The sequence below is a fragment of the Hetaerina americana genome, unplaced genomic scaffold, assembly GCF_022747635.1.
Source record: "Hetaerina americana unplaced genomic scaffold, ioHetAmer1.1.p SCAF_7, whole genome shotgun sequence".
NCBI lineage: Eukaryota > Metazoa > Arthropoda > Insecta > Odonata > Calopterygidae > Hetaerina > Hetaerina americana.
The window spans coordinates 38,309,695-38,326,760 of record NW_027287316.1 but is presented as its reverse complement, the minus strand read 5'-3'; the positions used below and the strand labels follow the sequence as shown (position 1 = coordinate 38,326,760).

Here is a 17,066-nt window from a genome sequence, read left to right as displayed (position 1 = left end):
ATCCGGGGAAAAATGTCATACTACTTTTGGGACAGACCTTTTACTAAATTTGTTACTCAGTCCATCCATTTTATTTTCATAATTCGTCTATTGCATCAAATTTCTATCGCCCCCAATCTTCTTTTCTCTGCTTCTTCCATCGCCCATAGACCACATCTTTCAACGAATCGCTTCCTAATGTCTATACCAGTACGGTTTGCCATAGGTACTTGTCCCTTCTGATAGAATACTTTTCCCATCGCATGTTATCTTCCTGTCTAAATAATAAAAGTCTTCCATTTACTCCGGCGAGTCCTTCCCTACTCTCATTGAAAGATCATCTCCCTTGAGATGGCTAAAAATTATTGATTTATTTGTATTCATTTCATCTGGATTCAGATATTTTTCAAATCTCCTACTCCATACTGGCTAGTAGTGTTCTTGTTGGACCTTTCTTCTCTGCAAGTACATGTACATACTTGTAAAGCAATGCCAACCACAAATCCGAAGAATGCTAATCCCTTCTCCGTACGTCATATATTATTATTTCCTTGGAATTGTTCATTGCCTTACTTGTACTGTACTTGGGAAGGGTATTTCAGGATACGACAGACCAGAAGCTTGTAAACTTTTTCTTTCGTGGCTACGCTACTTCCTTTTAACATAACGTTGTCCGACCGCGGTAGGGGTAAAAATATTCAGGAAAAAAATATTCTGGTGTGTATTCACCCCCTGATACAAACTCTACCGGTGGCTTCCAGAGTACTAAAAAAACATTCTCATTACCTAATGAAGTATTTTAAATGCTTTATGCTTCTACTATTTCCACCTCAGTTCTTCAACGAGGTGAATGCCTAAATATTCGCAGTTTCTGCCAGTTGGGATTGTATCTCTGAAGTTAGTGTACGTTCTTTTTATTTGAAAGCATTAAATACATGATCTTATTAATATCAATTCCCTTATTTTTAATTGTTTTATCCTCTTTCCTAAAAATAGGCTTAATGTTTGCTTTATTCCAATCACTTTCACTCAGACGTCATGTAGTTACGTTGACTAGATGACGCAATTACGGAGCTATTTCGGTATCACCCTTTTTTAGATCATCAATTGATATACTGTCCTGTCCCATTGACTTAATCTTCCTTAATTTTTTCGCAAAAATACGAGTCCGTTGCGGTAATATAGTTTGTCGAGGGAGGTGAGCTGGTTTGCTTTGTTTCCCTGTCAATTCATGGAGCTGATATTTTAATGATCAGGAGTATACATTTTTTTCGAAATACTTATTCAAGTATACAAAGGGGGTAAATTCAGCGACATTTAAATTTACATGTGCTATGAATGGAACAGAAATTTATATTCTTCACATAGGTAGATACCATTTTGCGAGATCCTCTCGTATACTGATATTCCTTCACTGCTTTTTACCCAGTTCTCAACCTTGCTCGGGAAACAGCCTCGGGGGAAATTATTTCCACTCTCGGAGTTTAGTTCAAGTAGCTCTCATTTGAATTATATTCTTACAGTGGCAAAAAACGTAATTGGAAAACATATCACACATAGATTCACGCATAAGAGATATATACGCAATGAAAGGCGCACAATGATACCGTAGTGGCGCTTTTTGGTAGTGAATGCACAACCCTGTTTCCCTGTAAAATCGTGACAGAATATAAATTACCCAAACGATAAATCAACGCCCAGCATTACCAAAAAATTCCTTCATTCCATTATATTTGAATGCATTTTATTCTTTCGCGAGAGACATACGTGCGAGAGTCGCCTTTTTTCCGTAGCCACACGTAGAAATTTTATTTTTCATATATAGCACTGGCTCATTCATATATTTGTCTAATTTTATAGCAACTTTATTGGCCAAATTAATATTTTTATTTAAGATGATATTTGATGTTTTTAATACAATGTTTAAAGTAATATTTAGCATGGCATTTCATGTACATTTGTACGTATATTTGTATGTGTATTATATATACATACCATCATCAAAATTTCAATCGTATGATTGGTTTACTGCAGCTACTACATTCTACTCTTATTAGTGCAAGACAGGTCTGCATATTTTAGGGAGAATAATGTGGTGGTTTCCCGTTTTTCACATCGCAGTACTGCGGTGGGTACAAGAGTATTACACCAACTTTTTAGTTTGCAAACAACATCTCATTCACCGTTCATCAAAATATCATCGTGGTACATTACCCTAATGAGGTAAATTTAACGACTTAACCATTCCATCTAACAAAGCAACATTTTTTTGTTGAGGCTACAGTTATGGATGGCGACTTATTTTTATTTTAGACATTCTCTTGAACATAGCTCTCTGTGACATCAAATTGCTTGACTTCCTTTTCATTCATTTCACAGTGTTGTTCAATCATTCCATTCAATGTTATTCCTTCATTGATGTTTTAACTTATTTCATTCTTAAATTAGTCAAAATATACCTAAGATAAGATATATTATTACGCTTTGACTCTTTCTCCGCAAGTTTGCCTCTTGTTTTCATCGTCATTCTAGGACTAATTTCGTCTTTTTGAAATTTCATCCTCGAGAATTTAATTTCCGTGGCATTGCTCTTAGATAACACAAATTTTACATTTTTAAACGGGCATATTTAATTAGGACGTTTTTAGATATTTGAAGAATTTTGTGGAAATTGAATCTTCAACTTCTTCACATTTTTTCTATTTACTGTAACGTAAGACGCCTTTAGTTTCAAATGCTTATCAAGTTCAATAGAATCTGCAGATTTTTATTGGTGCCTATTTAACTCGGGGACTGTTTTGTCGACAAAATAAATTTAGAAAGCTTGTACAGAGTTACTTTAAAAATGGGAATCGTGTAGAATTGGTGAGTCTGCATTAGTTAAATTATGTGAAATGAAAGGTTATGTAATAATTACAGTTTAAATTCTAAATTTTTACGCTACTTGTTTGTTTCAAGCATTACGTTATTTCTCCTCTTGCTGGGAAAGTTATTTTCAAGTTAACGTACAATTTATGTATTTTATGAAGTGGTTCTAAACTTAGGGGTCATCGATCGTGAGCGTACTGGCAAGGAGTTAGAATAATATAGCCAAGTTTGGCAGTCAACATATCTTCTAGGAAAAAGTAATCCGCTTCCAGAGAATTTTTGTTAATTACCTTCAAATACCTTTTGAACAACCTAACGGCCGGAATCCCTACTGTAATTATTATTAGGTAATCTACCGGTTAAGGTAGGTTTTTGGATGGACGTAATTACTAATTAAATAATTTGTGGCCCATAGCAAAACACAACCTCCTCCTCTACGTCAGGTCCCTCTTCAGTTCTGAGTACTTTCTTCCTCCCTTCATCCCGTCCAACATCCCTATCCTGCTCCTTCCCTTTCCTCTTTTGCCCAACATTCTACCCTCTATCACAGTCTTCAACATCCCACTGCCGGTCAACACCCCCTTCATCCACTTTTCCTGCCTCCATAGGATTGCTCCCAACAAACCCCTCTCTTCGCCCACCATACCAAGTACTTCCTCATTTGTTTTCTTCTCTGTCCATTTCAACTTCTCCATTCTTCTCCACACCCAAATTTCAAAAGCCTCCCTCATTTGTTTTCTTCTCTGTCCATTTCAACTTCTCCATTCTTCTCCACACCCAAATTTCAAAAGCCTCCCTCATTTGTTTTCTTCTCTGTCCATTTCAACTTCTCCATTCTTCTCCACATCCAAATTTCAAAAGCCTCCAGTCTACGTCTATCCTCGTGCTTCAATGACCACGTTTCCGCGCCGTACATAGCTACGCTCCATATCAAAGTTTTTACGAGTCTTTTCTTAACATCCTTACTCAACGTCCCCGTCATCAACTCCCTCCTCCTTGTGAAGGCCTCTTTGCCTAGCGCAATTCTTCTCCTTACGTCCTTACTACTTTGACCGTGAAGGTCCAAAACACTACCGAGATACGTAAACTGTTCTACCTGCTCTAGTTTTTGCCCTCCTATTTTAATGTTAAGCTTGGCCTTTTTCTTTCTAGAAAATCGCATAATCTTCGTTTTATGAATATTGATTCTTATCCCATACCTGTCGCACTGAATTTCCAATTCACTCAGCAATGCTTGTACACCTTGGCTGACTGACAAACTAAAGCTTGGTCATCAGCAAACCTAACTGATTTTACGAATCCCCCGCCCACTTTCATTCCTACCTCGAGTTCTTCCCATGCCTCTTTGATCATTTCCTCTGCATACAGGTTGAACAGCAACGGTGATAATGGGCAACCCTGCCTCACACCCCTTCCTAACACTGCCCATCCTGACTCCCCGTTTCCCACCCGCAGCTGAGCAGTCCGAGACATGTACAGGTTGCGGATTAGCCTCCTTTCCCACCAATCTTTACCTATTTTCTGCAGAATACTCATTAGTTTTTCCCAATTCACTCTATCAAACGCTTTTTCGAAATCTACGAAACAGGCAAATACGTCCTGGTTGTGTTCTATATTCCTCTCGAATCTTATTACTGCAACGTCATCCACCCTACCATAACATAGGGTATAAATATAAACCCATTATTAATTTAAAGGTTCGTCTCTTAAATAGCTCCAAGGAACTTAACTACTTAAAGGAACTAAAACCCCCGAAAATCAGAATGTTTTGCACCTTTCGTTACATGTCATCAGTCCCGGAGTGATACCAGAGATGTCAGTCGAGGGACGACAATACGCTTCGGTTTGAGTTAGTCTACCGGAAATGTGGCTTCAGCAACAGGTGTTGGACAAAATCGGCCTCCGGCGCTTAACCGTGTGCCAGCCAGGGAACAGTTGACATCTGCAGCCGCCGTACATTTGAGGGCGGGAAGCTGTTTCCTGTTTAAAAAGTCATACTTGTTCTGTGTGTTGTATAATAGAAAAAATAATATTTTTGTCAAATAAAAATAAATTTTTTTACAAAACTGTCTGAAGTTTTTCATTCGTCGGTAATGCCTTTAGATTGTTGGAAAACACTTGGAATGAAGGAAAAGTACATCACAAGTTCACTGTTAATTAAGTTTTATTCCGAGAGTGTGACATACATTACATATCTTTCAGCAGGGTCTCACCGTCCTGTAAAGAGAAATCTTAATCAGTAAATAAAAATAATATGAAATTAAGTGCCTTATATACACTAATAATACTCTAATTTCACAAATGCGCTCTTTTGTGTTTCTCTCATTAGTATCCACAATTTCCATTAATAAAAAAACGACTGCAATAATATAAATATGAAAGCATTAATAAATGCAATGAATAAGATTGCTCTTGCTAAACTACCCCTAAGGGAAGTTTTAATCAACTGTCAACTCATTGATCCGCAATGATCACATGTGAACTGAAAAGTGAATTGAAAAAGTTAACTATATAGGTGCAAACGCGACTACCGAGCACAGTTGCTAGGGATCCAGAGATAATTGAACTTTAATTAAAGAAACTTCAATTACTAGTCAATGGTTCCACCACGTGAATACGGCTAAACATTCATGACAGTTAGCAAACGCTATCTGACGGATGTCTTCACTTATCGACTGACAATGGACAAAATTACTAACATTTGAATACTGTGGCAGGAGAGATTTCAGAAAAATTGCATCATATATAAAAGATAAAAGCTTGGCAAAATAGCAGAAGTAACCATGAATACCAAATATCTTGCATTAAAAATATCAAAATTTGACCAAGGAATATATGCACGACGATTGGAAAATAAAGTTAATCTTAAGCAAAACGTAAACAATCCAGCAAAAAATATAGAAAATTGTAAAATTACATGTTATTCCGTTTTAAACGTCCAGGGTATTAGTATCGCTTTCCAAAGGGTTTATAATGTCTTATTAATTTTTACGTTAATTAAATTGAATGCAGTATACCAAGAAGTCAATCTCTCGTCCACCCTCCTGAAATCCCAGCATGGTCAAACTACTTTACTTCTTCAGGACTATGGTTAGTACCTTTACTTATTACTTAGTATTAATTGTGAAATTGTTGTAGAGTTAAAAATATATTCCAAGGTATAATCAAATTATTATGCGTACGGTGTCCTTACATCACGCCAAACTCAGGGGTGACCAAAATAATTAGTTACGGTGGAATTAAATGAAATAAAGCAATTAGATTACACAAGTACGGGTTAGAGCGAGGAAAAAGCAACAGTATTAGAATTCGTTCAGACATAGCGTTAATTATGGTGGAATTCACGGTTATTGCGGAAACATGCGAAATATTTGGGTTAAAATATATTCTGTGAGTAAAAAATTCCTTCAGATTCCGCCCGGCCCGTCCAAAAAAACCCGACTACTTCACACGGGCAGCCGCTCGCCCGCCTCACCTCATTTCATTTCAACGAGTGAATATTCGGCTTTCATCTTAAGTCGCACTATTGACGAATCAAGGCTCGTATGATCAGTCTAAGAAAAAATATATCTCGACTCAATATACTCCGGTTATGTAATACTAGGCCTTTAAGGATCCTGTCATTTCTTCAAGATAACCGAATTGAAAAGTCATCTCAGTTCCCCTGGGATGTGACGAAACTGATGTTGACATCAAATGAGTATCTAGGAGTGGTACTATCGTAAGTATTGAGGAAGGAAAGCACCTTCAATATCTTTTCCAAGCATATACACATGAATAACTCTGAAGTTCCATCACTATGCTTAATGGTAAAACTATGAGACTTAACTGATCTACATAATACCCCGCAAGGGCGTGTGGCGGGGGGTGTTAAGTCACCACGTGTAAAATGGAACAACCACATGCAAAACTATACCCACAGTGGCGTATACATTCAGGCAAAAATCCTTTCATCCTACACGCATGCAAATACATTACTATCATCTAACAAATAATAGGACCTTAGGATGCAGTAAGAAATTTATCCAAGCTAGAATTTGAAAAGTAGGAAGGCGAAATTCCATTACCACATGGATATGCAACATGAAGCGGTCTCCTCCCCAAGGACACAGATAGGGAAATGTGACCCAACGCTGTACGTGGCGAGAGGGTCCCCCCACGGAGAGAGACAAGGGATGGATAGGAAACCTTAAAATGCAGAACAAGCATACCGTGAAGAGCATGCAATTCAGTAGAACTAATTATTCCCTAGACGCTGAGGGTGGCAAGTGGAATTTTTGCTATCTATAACCCTGCAGTTGCTATCCCGTATTGTCCGCGGGAAGAATGAGTCCTTGAGTCTGCTAGTTCTGGCACCTATTTCCCGAATTTTATATATATGATCCAAGTGACCAATGTATGTTGGTGTACGAATATTTTGTGAGACCTCTGTGCTGAAACATGCGGATCTTAATTTATTTAGCAAGTTACTTCTAGCATGGCATCATCTTTTTTCTAATGCTTCCCACCCTAACTACATAAACATTTCAGTGACACTGCGTTTTATCGTAACGGTTTTTAACGAAACGGGCTGCCCGGCGTTGAACCTGCTCAATTTCCCGAAGGAGGGCTTTTTCACTCTGATCCCATACACTGCATGCATATTTTAAGTGAGGCCCTACAAGAGCGTGGTAACAACGTCGACGCTAAACTATCGCTTAGTGTAGGGATTATTCCAATTGGTCTGCTCAGTTGACTTGTGCACAGAGTAATTTTGGTTACTTTTCTTACAAAAATCTGTTTGTCAGAGCGATTCTAATGCATGCCTGCCAGACAGGAAACAATCTGTGACCGACGACCGCCAAAAGCTTACTACTTATAGTAACCATATCAAGGAAAAATCTCCTTCAAAGGACCGTAACATTATACCCGAGTGAATTATGATGTCCTACATCTTAAGTTTGGTCAATGATGAAGCGAGAGCATTCTTGCTGTTAAGGAATTAATACTTTTGTGGCGATTCCTTAACCCTTCACGTTTCCTTTAAGAAGTATACAAAGAATTGATAAAAACAAAGTCATACGGAGGAATGCCTTCTGAAGTTATCTTGAATTTTTAATTCCCAGAAAGATAACTAACGAACTGTCAACGGTTGGAGAAGAGTGTCGCCAACGATGAAAGAAGAACACTTTAGAGTTCATGTACCGCAAGGATTGAACTTCGATGCCAATCACCTCATTTATATCAATGCAACAATTTCAGAGTGTAAATAACCATTCGCCTTGACCGGGAATCGAACCCGGATCCCTCAATGTCCGGTCGAGTGCTTTAGCCAGTTAAGCCATCGAGGCGTCCTCAGACAAATTTTGGAGCCTCATTGAAACACCATTCATGGCTGAACGGCGGGTAAGTCACAAAATGATTAGCCCTATAAACCGTCCAGAATGTGGGACCGATTTAATCTAACTCAGCAAAAAATCACCGTTAATGATTGAACTAGAAAAATTTCGGAATGAATATATAATAAACTATACCTGAGTAGGGAAGAGAAGTTGGGTATGTACGATTGAGCCTCTACGTGCATTAATCTCTTCACGGTTTAAGTAAAAGGCACGTCCAGAGCTTCACACAAAAATTTTTGTAGTGAATTTTAATTTTAAATTCCCAGTACTTTAAAGAGAGCAGCCGGTAAAGTGGCCTATCGGAATTCCTATATGGCATTTTTAAGAGTGGAGCGGAATCAGAAGGATATGTCCGAATGAAAATTTATGTTTATTCACCCTGTGCTTGGCATCTTAAATGGCACCAAATTACTACTAAAGTTGATCTCGTTTCAAAATATGCGATTCGCCTCACCGTACTATGAATGTCCTCGGAAAAATGAAAAATTTTTGTATTGAAAACAATGTCACATGGAAGTAGACAAATGGCGAGGAAAAATGCAAATCACTACTAATGCGACCAAATGTATCAAACTAGCAGTAGTGCACATACTCTTGTATGGAAATCACGATAGCCATCAAAAGAGGCACTAAAAGAACAAATCCCAGAGTATATTTGCTTCATTTGCGGACGTAGAATGAAGAAAAAACCCCAAAACGAGGATGTGACAGGAGTCTACGAGAGTGTCTCAAGTAAATTTTAATGCTAAAAAGGAAAGTCTGGTACTCTAGGAGACCTGACGTCTGTAATTATAGGGTGAACTATATCCAGTAGTATTGGTGCAGTTTGATAAATATTGCAAAATGAACATGAACGTGATAATGCTGTACAATTTTCTGCATTTCCCATTTATACATGAAATAAATTCAAATTGATAAACCATATGATCAAGCTGAGAATGCAGCCAAAATTGTTAGTAAAACCAGAATAATTTGCCTGATCGATGAAAATTTAATATCTCTGTTCAATTCTTGAATAGGAAGAAGTAAGACGAGGGAGATGAGAATGGAAAATTTTAGAATATTTAAATTATATTAATGCCGAAGAAAACCCTACTGAGAAGAATATCAAGATGAAACATTGCGTGGCAGATTTTGGGACAAAAATATTTAAAACACGTAAGCGGGAAAACGCTCGTGTAATAAACTATACGTCGAAAGGTAAGACAGAAGCAGTTTTGCTTACGAGAAATTGTGGAAACGACTTCAGGTTTACGCTAACTTAGGGCCCTAGAAACAGTGCGAAATGAAATCTAGTCTCAATCGGAAAATAAGAAACTTTCCTATTGAATAATAAAACGTTCAATTCGCAGCTAGACATTTGTTATTACATTATTCTGAGAATGATATCGACGAGATATCTACATACCAGCTTTCATCAAGTTCTAGGTGACACTACCCTGCCAATAATAACTCCGCCGACATGAAAGACACTGTAGGATATCGCGATCCGGTCTAAAATACTCCGTGCACCACAAAATGACATGTGGAGGGGAAAATCTTCTCAATGATACGCGGAGTCATTGCATTGAGGGATCCATTTAAACGCGAAGTGGTAATAACTACGCCAAATTATGGATAACTTGGCAACACCGTATGAGAAATAGTTATAGGTATTTCTCATTTCAATTTATAGTTTTATTCATTTTCAGCAATTTCCTTTTCCTCATTTTAACTTTTTTAATTTACATATTGAGGGCTAAGAAAAAAGCTGGGAACACCAATATATAGCCTGGAAACTTGTCAGCATGCCAATTTGTAATAATGCAAATACTAATTTTGTCCGTGTACTAAGATTGGACTTTTCCATGATATTTCTCTGCTCAAATGAGACAAAAGAGGCATTAAAGTTTTCTAAGAATTTATAGTTCCGATGGTGGGTTCAGGAAAACTGACAGAGCAAAATCTAGAGTTAATTAGGTCATTTTAGGGTAAATAGGGAATAAATTGACGTCGCGAAAATACTGCAATTGGAATACCTTTCAGAAGAGGATTCTGTAACATCGAGGGCTTTGGGAGACATCTCTGCGCCAGCTGTTGACCAGAACATGGAAGATTGCACGTTTCAATGACCCGGTGTCAATCTCCCGATCCAAGGAATACGGTGTTCTCAGACTACTAGGTGAAGTATCCTCGAGGTGCCAAAGACGATAAATCTACGAGATGAAGTTCCATGTTGCCGAGGATTCCCACTTTCTCCCACGCATGAGTACGATGTTATCAGCAAACTATTGTCTCAAAGATTTTGTTGGTTCATTTGAGATTTAGCTCCGCTTCACTTGGAGTAGATTTCACTAAAAGCAAGCATTTATAATCTCAGTAAATACGACAATTCCATTCTAAATACAGAATACAAAACTAAAAATAAGTTTCCATAAAAACATTCTTCAAAATTAATTATTGATTGAAATTAATAAAGCTATTTCCCCCAGACCATTTCATTGATGTATCACGACATCGGCGAGAATGCGCGAAATATAGAATAAGCCCATTAATTTAAAACTTTCCATGTATTTCCCCGAGACAAATCGTGAAGCACAATAATGCACATGATATTAAGGTATTACTTAAAATCCCAATCATAATTAACGTTTGAGAATGAGAGGACAATCTTCAACTAATAATTGTGAGGACATATTTAGAAGCACAGCAACGGTTAAATAGTGCTTGCAAATATTCCCGATGTGGATTAAAAATTTGACATTTCTTCAACATTACAAGCCATCTATCAGGTAGAGAAGCGGAATATAAAATGTTCAATCAACGCAGTATTTGTCTTCAAATAAGTTAAAACGTGACGTTAATTCAGAGGCGTAACTTATCCCGTAATCTGCAGTGAGCGCGCGATGTTCATCCCACGCGAAGAAACTGCACTCGTGGCAAAAATTTAAGTTATTGTGGTTTCATGTGTTTATCTTCGAACTTTTAAAATTTCACGGAAGGCTAAAATTTAAAGCGCAGAATTTGGGTTGCCTTACCGGTGTAGGAATAAACAGCATCAGGAAATCATCTTACTGATCAGCTGATCACTAGAGGATTCTTCGCCTTCCCGCTGCGAAAGTCGCCTCACGACTCCACGAAATGACGATGCGATGCATTCTTCCGCAGTGGAAGGATCAGGAGGCCAAGTACGATGAACATCAAGTAAAAGTTGAAGTATCTACAAGGCATGAAAGCAGTAAGAATGAGCTTTTTTAGGAAAAAGTTTTTTCGATTATTTCTAAATTTAGCTATTATCGTCGTAAAATTAACAAGTTAACAAATGCTACGGGACTGAAGAATCAAGTAGACTCATTATTGTAACTGATAACTGGACACTTAATACTCAGTCTGAGAAGCATCAATGTTTGGCAGTGAGCAGGGCTTGAAATCACATAAGACGGGAATTAAGACTGGAAATTGTCTTCCACGAAACAGGAAACTGACTACTCTCCTATTGTGTCAAACCCTCGGGTGAGCTGAAAAAAGAAAGTCGCACGGAAAATAATAAATTACATCACGTATTCTTAGGCAAGAGATTTAACTCATTTGGCACGTTTTCATTTCGTGAAATTTGACTAAAAGGAAATTCCCGAATGAAAAGTTACCAGGTTCGTTTATTACACCGCATTTCCACCAATTTTGAGCATTCCTTGAAAGAATACATGTGGCACCTAGTCCTCCCGAGTAAACTATAAGGTCTGAACAGTAGTCACTCAAAAAGAGGAGCATACGCCTTCGGTCAAGTCGCGTCAAATTTTGCCTTTCCCAAATTCCGAGTGTCATGTGCCGCGATGCCTTACGGCAGTATGCATAGACATATCTATCCCCATAAACGTGAAGCAAGCAGCATTATTACAACATTAAGCGTCAAAGAAACAATAAGGTTACGAGAGAAATAAATTGAGTTCAGGGCAGAATTCGACGATCGCCGGAAAAATGTGTTTAACAAATGCGCGCATAAACATTTTTCAGGAAAATGGCGGAGAAGCAAGAATAAATAGTCACTTACCTCAACACTTTGAGACGCGTGTAATCATCCGTCGTTCTCGGTACGCCGTCCAGACGTTTCCTCTCTCTTTACCACACCTGAAGTAAGTAAGTTCTCCATCGGAATGTAGAGGGAAGGGGCGAGGACGGTTCGGCGGACGAAGGGGATTGGTGGGCGAAGATAAGAGAAGGGGGCGAAGGGGGAGGTTTTGAGCTGCCAGGAAGGAGGTAGGGGGGCAGTGAGGAGGGAGATTAGGTAGGGTAGGAGGGAAATGGATGGAGGGAGCAGGAGTAGCACCATTCATAACTAGAGGGGAGGGGGAGAATGACGAAATAAATCGTAGAGACAGATGAACGCGAAATCGGCATAAAATGAGATTAACCTTTGTTGATGGAACTACATATGAACAGGAAATACGTGAAAACAACGTAGTGTGCAAACAAAAGAGCAATTGATTTCTTACCTCTTCTGTAAAAAAGATAGTGTGCGCGAGAGGAGAAAGATATCGATAACATTAAAAACCAAATGGTCACAAGGTAAGTTTTTGCCGAAAGACTTAAAACCAATAACTGCTGAAGAGTATGGGCACACACACATCTTGGGCAATGGACAACTCTAGGCGATGAAAAGTTATTAAAATTTTCTTCAAGTCTTATTTAGAGCACAGTAGGTTATAAACACTGAAACAGTGAATGTTTCCAAGTATCCTTGGGTATTTTTTCATTCTTTCAATTCCAAGGCGTGCTCATTTAGACTGTGGCGCGATTTTGATCCCTTCGTCTGAATAACTCCCTCCTTTAGATCATCCCTGACTAGACAAAGTTCACGCCTTCGTAACGAGGAGGTTTTTCTCTATTGGTGAATTTTTAAGTTGTCAATTCTATAGCCAATATCAATTTTTAAGGATTCAATGCCAATATTTCGGTCAACTAGGTGACTACCAACGGGATGGAGAATTTGACACCAGGGAAGACAACAGTAGCGAAGCACCGCCCGTGGTCAAGTGGGAAGAGGTGGGGGAGGTAGCGGAGGAACGGCATCTTTGAGTAGGGGAAGGCAAGACTGGGACGGGGGAGAGAAGAGTTAAGTGGGGGAGCTCTATTATTTATGTATACATAAATACCCCGCGAGCCATCAAAACGGTGTACGGCAGGGGATGCAAGCACCAGGTTTGATGGACAAAGGATTGATATTAGAGAGGAAGGTAAAAAACATCAACTAATAAACCTCAAATAACGTGCAAAGTTGTACACAAGTTAAAAACAAAGTACATGTATATGCTGGAGGAAGACTTAATTCAAAACATGTCATAATTACACCCAATAAATAATTATTTTATACGAAAAAGAAAGGAACAAATGAACCTCAACCATGAATACGACAGACCTCCACCATACTAGGACAGGTCGTACAGAACTGGGAGGTAAGAGGGGGAAATTCCATAAATTCATGGACATGCAACTCATGTTCTCCGCCCCTTAAGTCACGGGAGAAAATGTGGCTCCCCGCTGTTGGCAGCTGACGGCGTGAGGCATCACCCCCATATAGAGTGACGAGGGATGCAAGGGGGAGGTACAGAACAATACAAAAGGGTAGGGAATATTGTAACGGGCACTACATCCGTTAAATGACAGTCCCATGCGGTCATGCGGGAAAAGATTTGCCAACAAAACACACGAGATTAGTGAAATTGCATGCATTTGAGTAAAACTAACTATTCCCAAGGCGCGGTGAAAGTCTATAACCCTAGTTATTATCCCGTATTACCCTTAGGAAGGAGGATTCCTTGAGTCTCCTAGTTCTGGCATCTTTTCTCGAATTTTATATTGATGATCCAAACGACCAATTTATTGTGTGATTGCGAATAATTAACGAGACCTTGGTGCTGAAACTAGCGGCTCTGAATTTATTTAATAAGTTAAGCCTAGCATTAAATCGTCTTTGTTCTAATAATAATAATAATAATAATAATAATAATACTTTATTCATTTTAAAAATGGTACAACCATATTAAATGTCGTCAATCATAATATTACTTAATATATAAACATAAGTTCTTAAATGTGATGAAGATTGTCACAAAAGAATTCATCCAATGAGTAAAGTGGGTGAGCAAGTAACCAGGTATATACCCTATTCTTGAAACTCTGGATACCATCTGATTTCAACTGAGTAGGCAGATAGTTATACAGTCGTATGTTCATATTGTGAAATGTGTTGTAAGTTGATGACAATCTACAATAAGTAGTATTTAGATTCGATTTACCTCTTGTGGAATAGTTATGGAGGTTGGATCTTAATTGGTAAGTTTCTAGATTAACTTTCACATGAATCAGAGCCTTAAAGATATACAAACAAAATACAGTCATGATTCTATACCTAATAAAAAAAGGTTTGCAGGAATCACGGGGTGGTATATTAGCAAGAGAGCGAATAGCTCTCTTTTGCAGTAGCAAAATTTGTTTAACATGAGGGGAATGACCCCATAACTCAACACCATAATTCAAATGACATTGAAAGAAGGCATGGTAAAGTGTTAAACGATACTCATTTGAAATGATAAAGTTGAGCTTTCTTAACATATAAACAGCTTTACTAAGTTTATTACAGGTCTGACTGATGTGAGTCTCCCAATTAAGTTTTGTATCAATATAAATTCCTAGTATTTTAGCAGTTTCAATATTAGTTGTTTTTGATTTAAGACTGCACACAATATGCTGAGTTTTGTTAGTATTTAATTGTAAATGATTAACATCAAACCATTCCTTAGCCTGTTTTTGGGTAGGGCTAGATCGTAACTTTGCATCTTCTGGATGTTGACACTTTTGTACAAAAGTAGTGTCATCAGCATATAAAACAGATCTAGGTTTCATATTACAGGGCAAATCATTAATCATGATAATGAAAAGTACTGGGCCAAGCACAGAGCCCTGTGGTACACCACATTTTACTTTAAGAGCTGCAGACCGACAGCCATCAAGTTCAACCAATTGGTGGCGATCATCCAAATATGACTTCATTAGTTTCAGTGCAACTCCCTTAATACCATAATATTCTAGCTTTGTTAGTAATATTGAATGATTAACACAGTCGAAGGCCTTACTAAGATCACATAGTGTCACTGAGACTGATTCCTTTTCTTCAAATGCATTAATGACATAATTAACTATGGACTCTACTGCCAAAATTGTAGATTTCCCAGATCGAAAGCCGTACTGGGATTTGGAAAAGAGATTATTTAACTCAAAAAAATTACATATTTGATCTTTCATAATAGCTTCAAAAATTTTACCAAAAACGGGGACTATGGAAATGGGGCGGTAGTTAGCTAAATCATCTTTATCACCTTTCTTATAGACAGGTACTGTTTTGGAATATTTTAGAGCTGTTGGAAAATCTCCTATCTCAAAACATAAATTGACTAACATTGCTAATGGTTCCGCAATGAGCACAATAATGTCCTTTATTAGGGAGTTAGAAAGACCATAAATATCCTTACTGTTGGATTTTTTAAATTTTTTAACAGTCGATATAATATCAAGTGGAGTAACAAAATTCCATTTAAAATTTAAATTATTCGGAGGAAGATTTTGCAGCATATTACCAATATTGGCAGCATCAACTTTTCGAGAGAACAAATTGTCTTCAACAGCTTTTAAGAAAAAATTATTTACAGCATCTGGGGTGAAAGGAAGATTTTCTTTTCCATTACCATGACCAACTTCTTGATTGATTACACTCCATGCTGCCTTTTGTTTATTTTTTGCATTCAATATAAAATCCTTGTAAGCATTATTTTTTGCACACCTAACTAAATTATAATAATCTCTTTTGTATTTCAAGTAGGCCTCTTTGTCATGCCGGCTTCCACTGGTTTTGTAAGAGTGATAGTAACTAAGTAAATCATTTCTAAGAGCTAATAACTCCCCAGTATACCAGAGATTTTTTTTATTTTTAGTGGGGATAGAGTTTAGAATTTTTTTAGGAAAGCATTGCTCAAAAATGCCTAGGAAATTACCTAAAAAACTTGAGAAACATGTTTGTTCTACAGAGTCTGTGCAAAAACCATGCCAATCAATACAAGATAGAAGCAGTTGGAAACTCTCTAAACCTTCTATTGTTATAGGCCTCACAATTATGGTTTTACCTCTATTTGGATATATCTTTTGAGTTATTTGAGTATTAAAAGTGAAGCTTATACCTTGATGGTCAGATAGGAGATAGTCAATAACACTTATACTGTACAGTTCAGGACCATAATTGGTAATTACATTATCTAGGCAGGCAGAAAGTCGAGTAGGCTGTTTGTTTGCCCAGTATAAATTATAAGAAAGCAAAAGATTTTCAAGAACCTGACAATCACTAGTTTTTAGTGTTATGTCAATGTTGAGATCTCCACAAATTATGATATTGGCTTTCAGAGTCAAGAATAGGGATAGTACTAGTTCCAGTTGATTGCAGAAGTGTTCAAAAACACCATTAGGGGAGCGATACACAGAAGCAATGATCAAATTCAGGTCCTTCAATATGATCGCAGATATTTCAAAGTGCAATTCCAGACAGAATGTGTCCAAGTCAATTACCTTGAAGGGCATACCTTTCAAGACATAAATACAGGTACCACCGTTTTTTGCTACAGATCGGCAGTAGAAAGATGCTAAGCCAAAATCATTAATTTTATACACATCAAATTCATTTTTCGTGATCCAGTGCTCATTGAAACATAGCACATTGTAGCCACCATGTTTGACTATTGCCTCTATCTCCGTTATCTTATTACGTAAACATCGCACATTTTGGCAAAATAAATTAATGCTATCTAGTCAAAA

General features: G+C 37.7%; 1 protein-coding gene and 1 long non-coding RNA gene across 2 annotated transcripts in view; one reads left to right on the top strand and one right to left on the bottom strand.

The window, feature by feature from the left end:
- Positions 1 to 4,767, top strand: part of LOC139696707 (protein EFR3 homolog B-like) — a 157,152-nt gene extending 152,385 nt beyond the window's left edge. Inside the window, exon 14 of the transcript XR_011702639.1 lies at positions 4,642 to 4,767. The gene's annotated coding sequence lies outside the window, so the exon portion shown is untranslated. The remainder of the gene's footprint in view (positions 1 to 4,641) is intronic.
- Positions 4,768 to 10,366: 5,599 nt separating this feature from the next.
- Positions 10,367 to 12,321, bottom strand: LOC139696944 (uncharacterized). The gene is made up of 3 exons (XR_011702672.1): positions 12,259 to 12,321; positions 11,246 to 11,427; positions 10,367 to 10,561 (listed from the first exon to the last, which is right to left on the bottom strand). It is a non-coding gene; the product is annotated as an uncharacterized lncRNA (long non-coding RNA).
- Between the last annotated feature and the right edge of the window lie 4,745 nt (positions 12,322 to 17,066).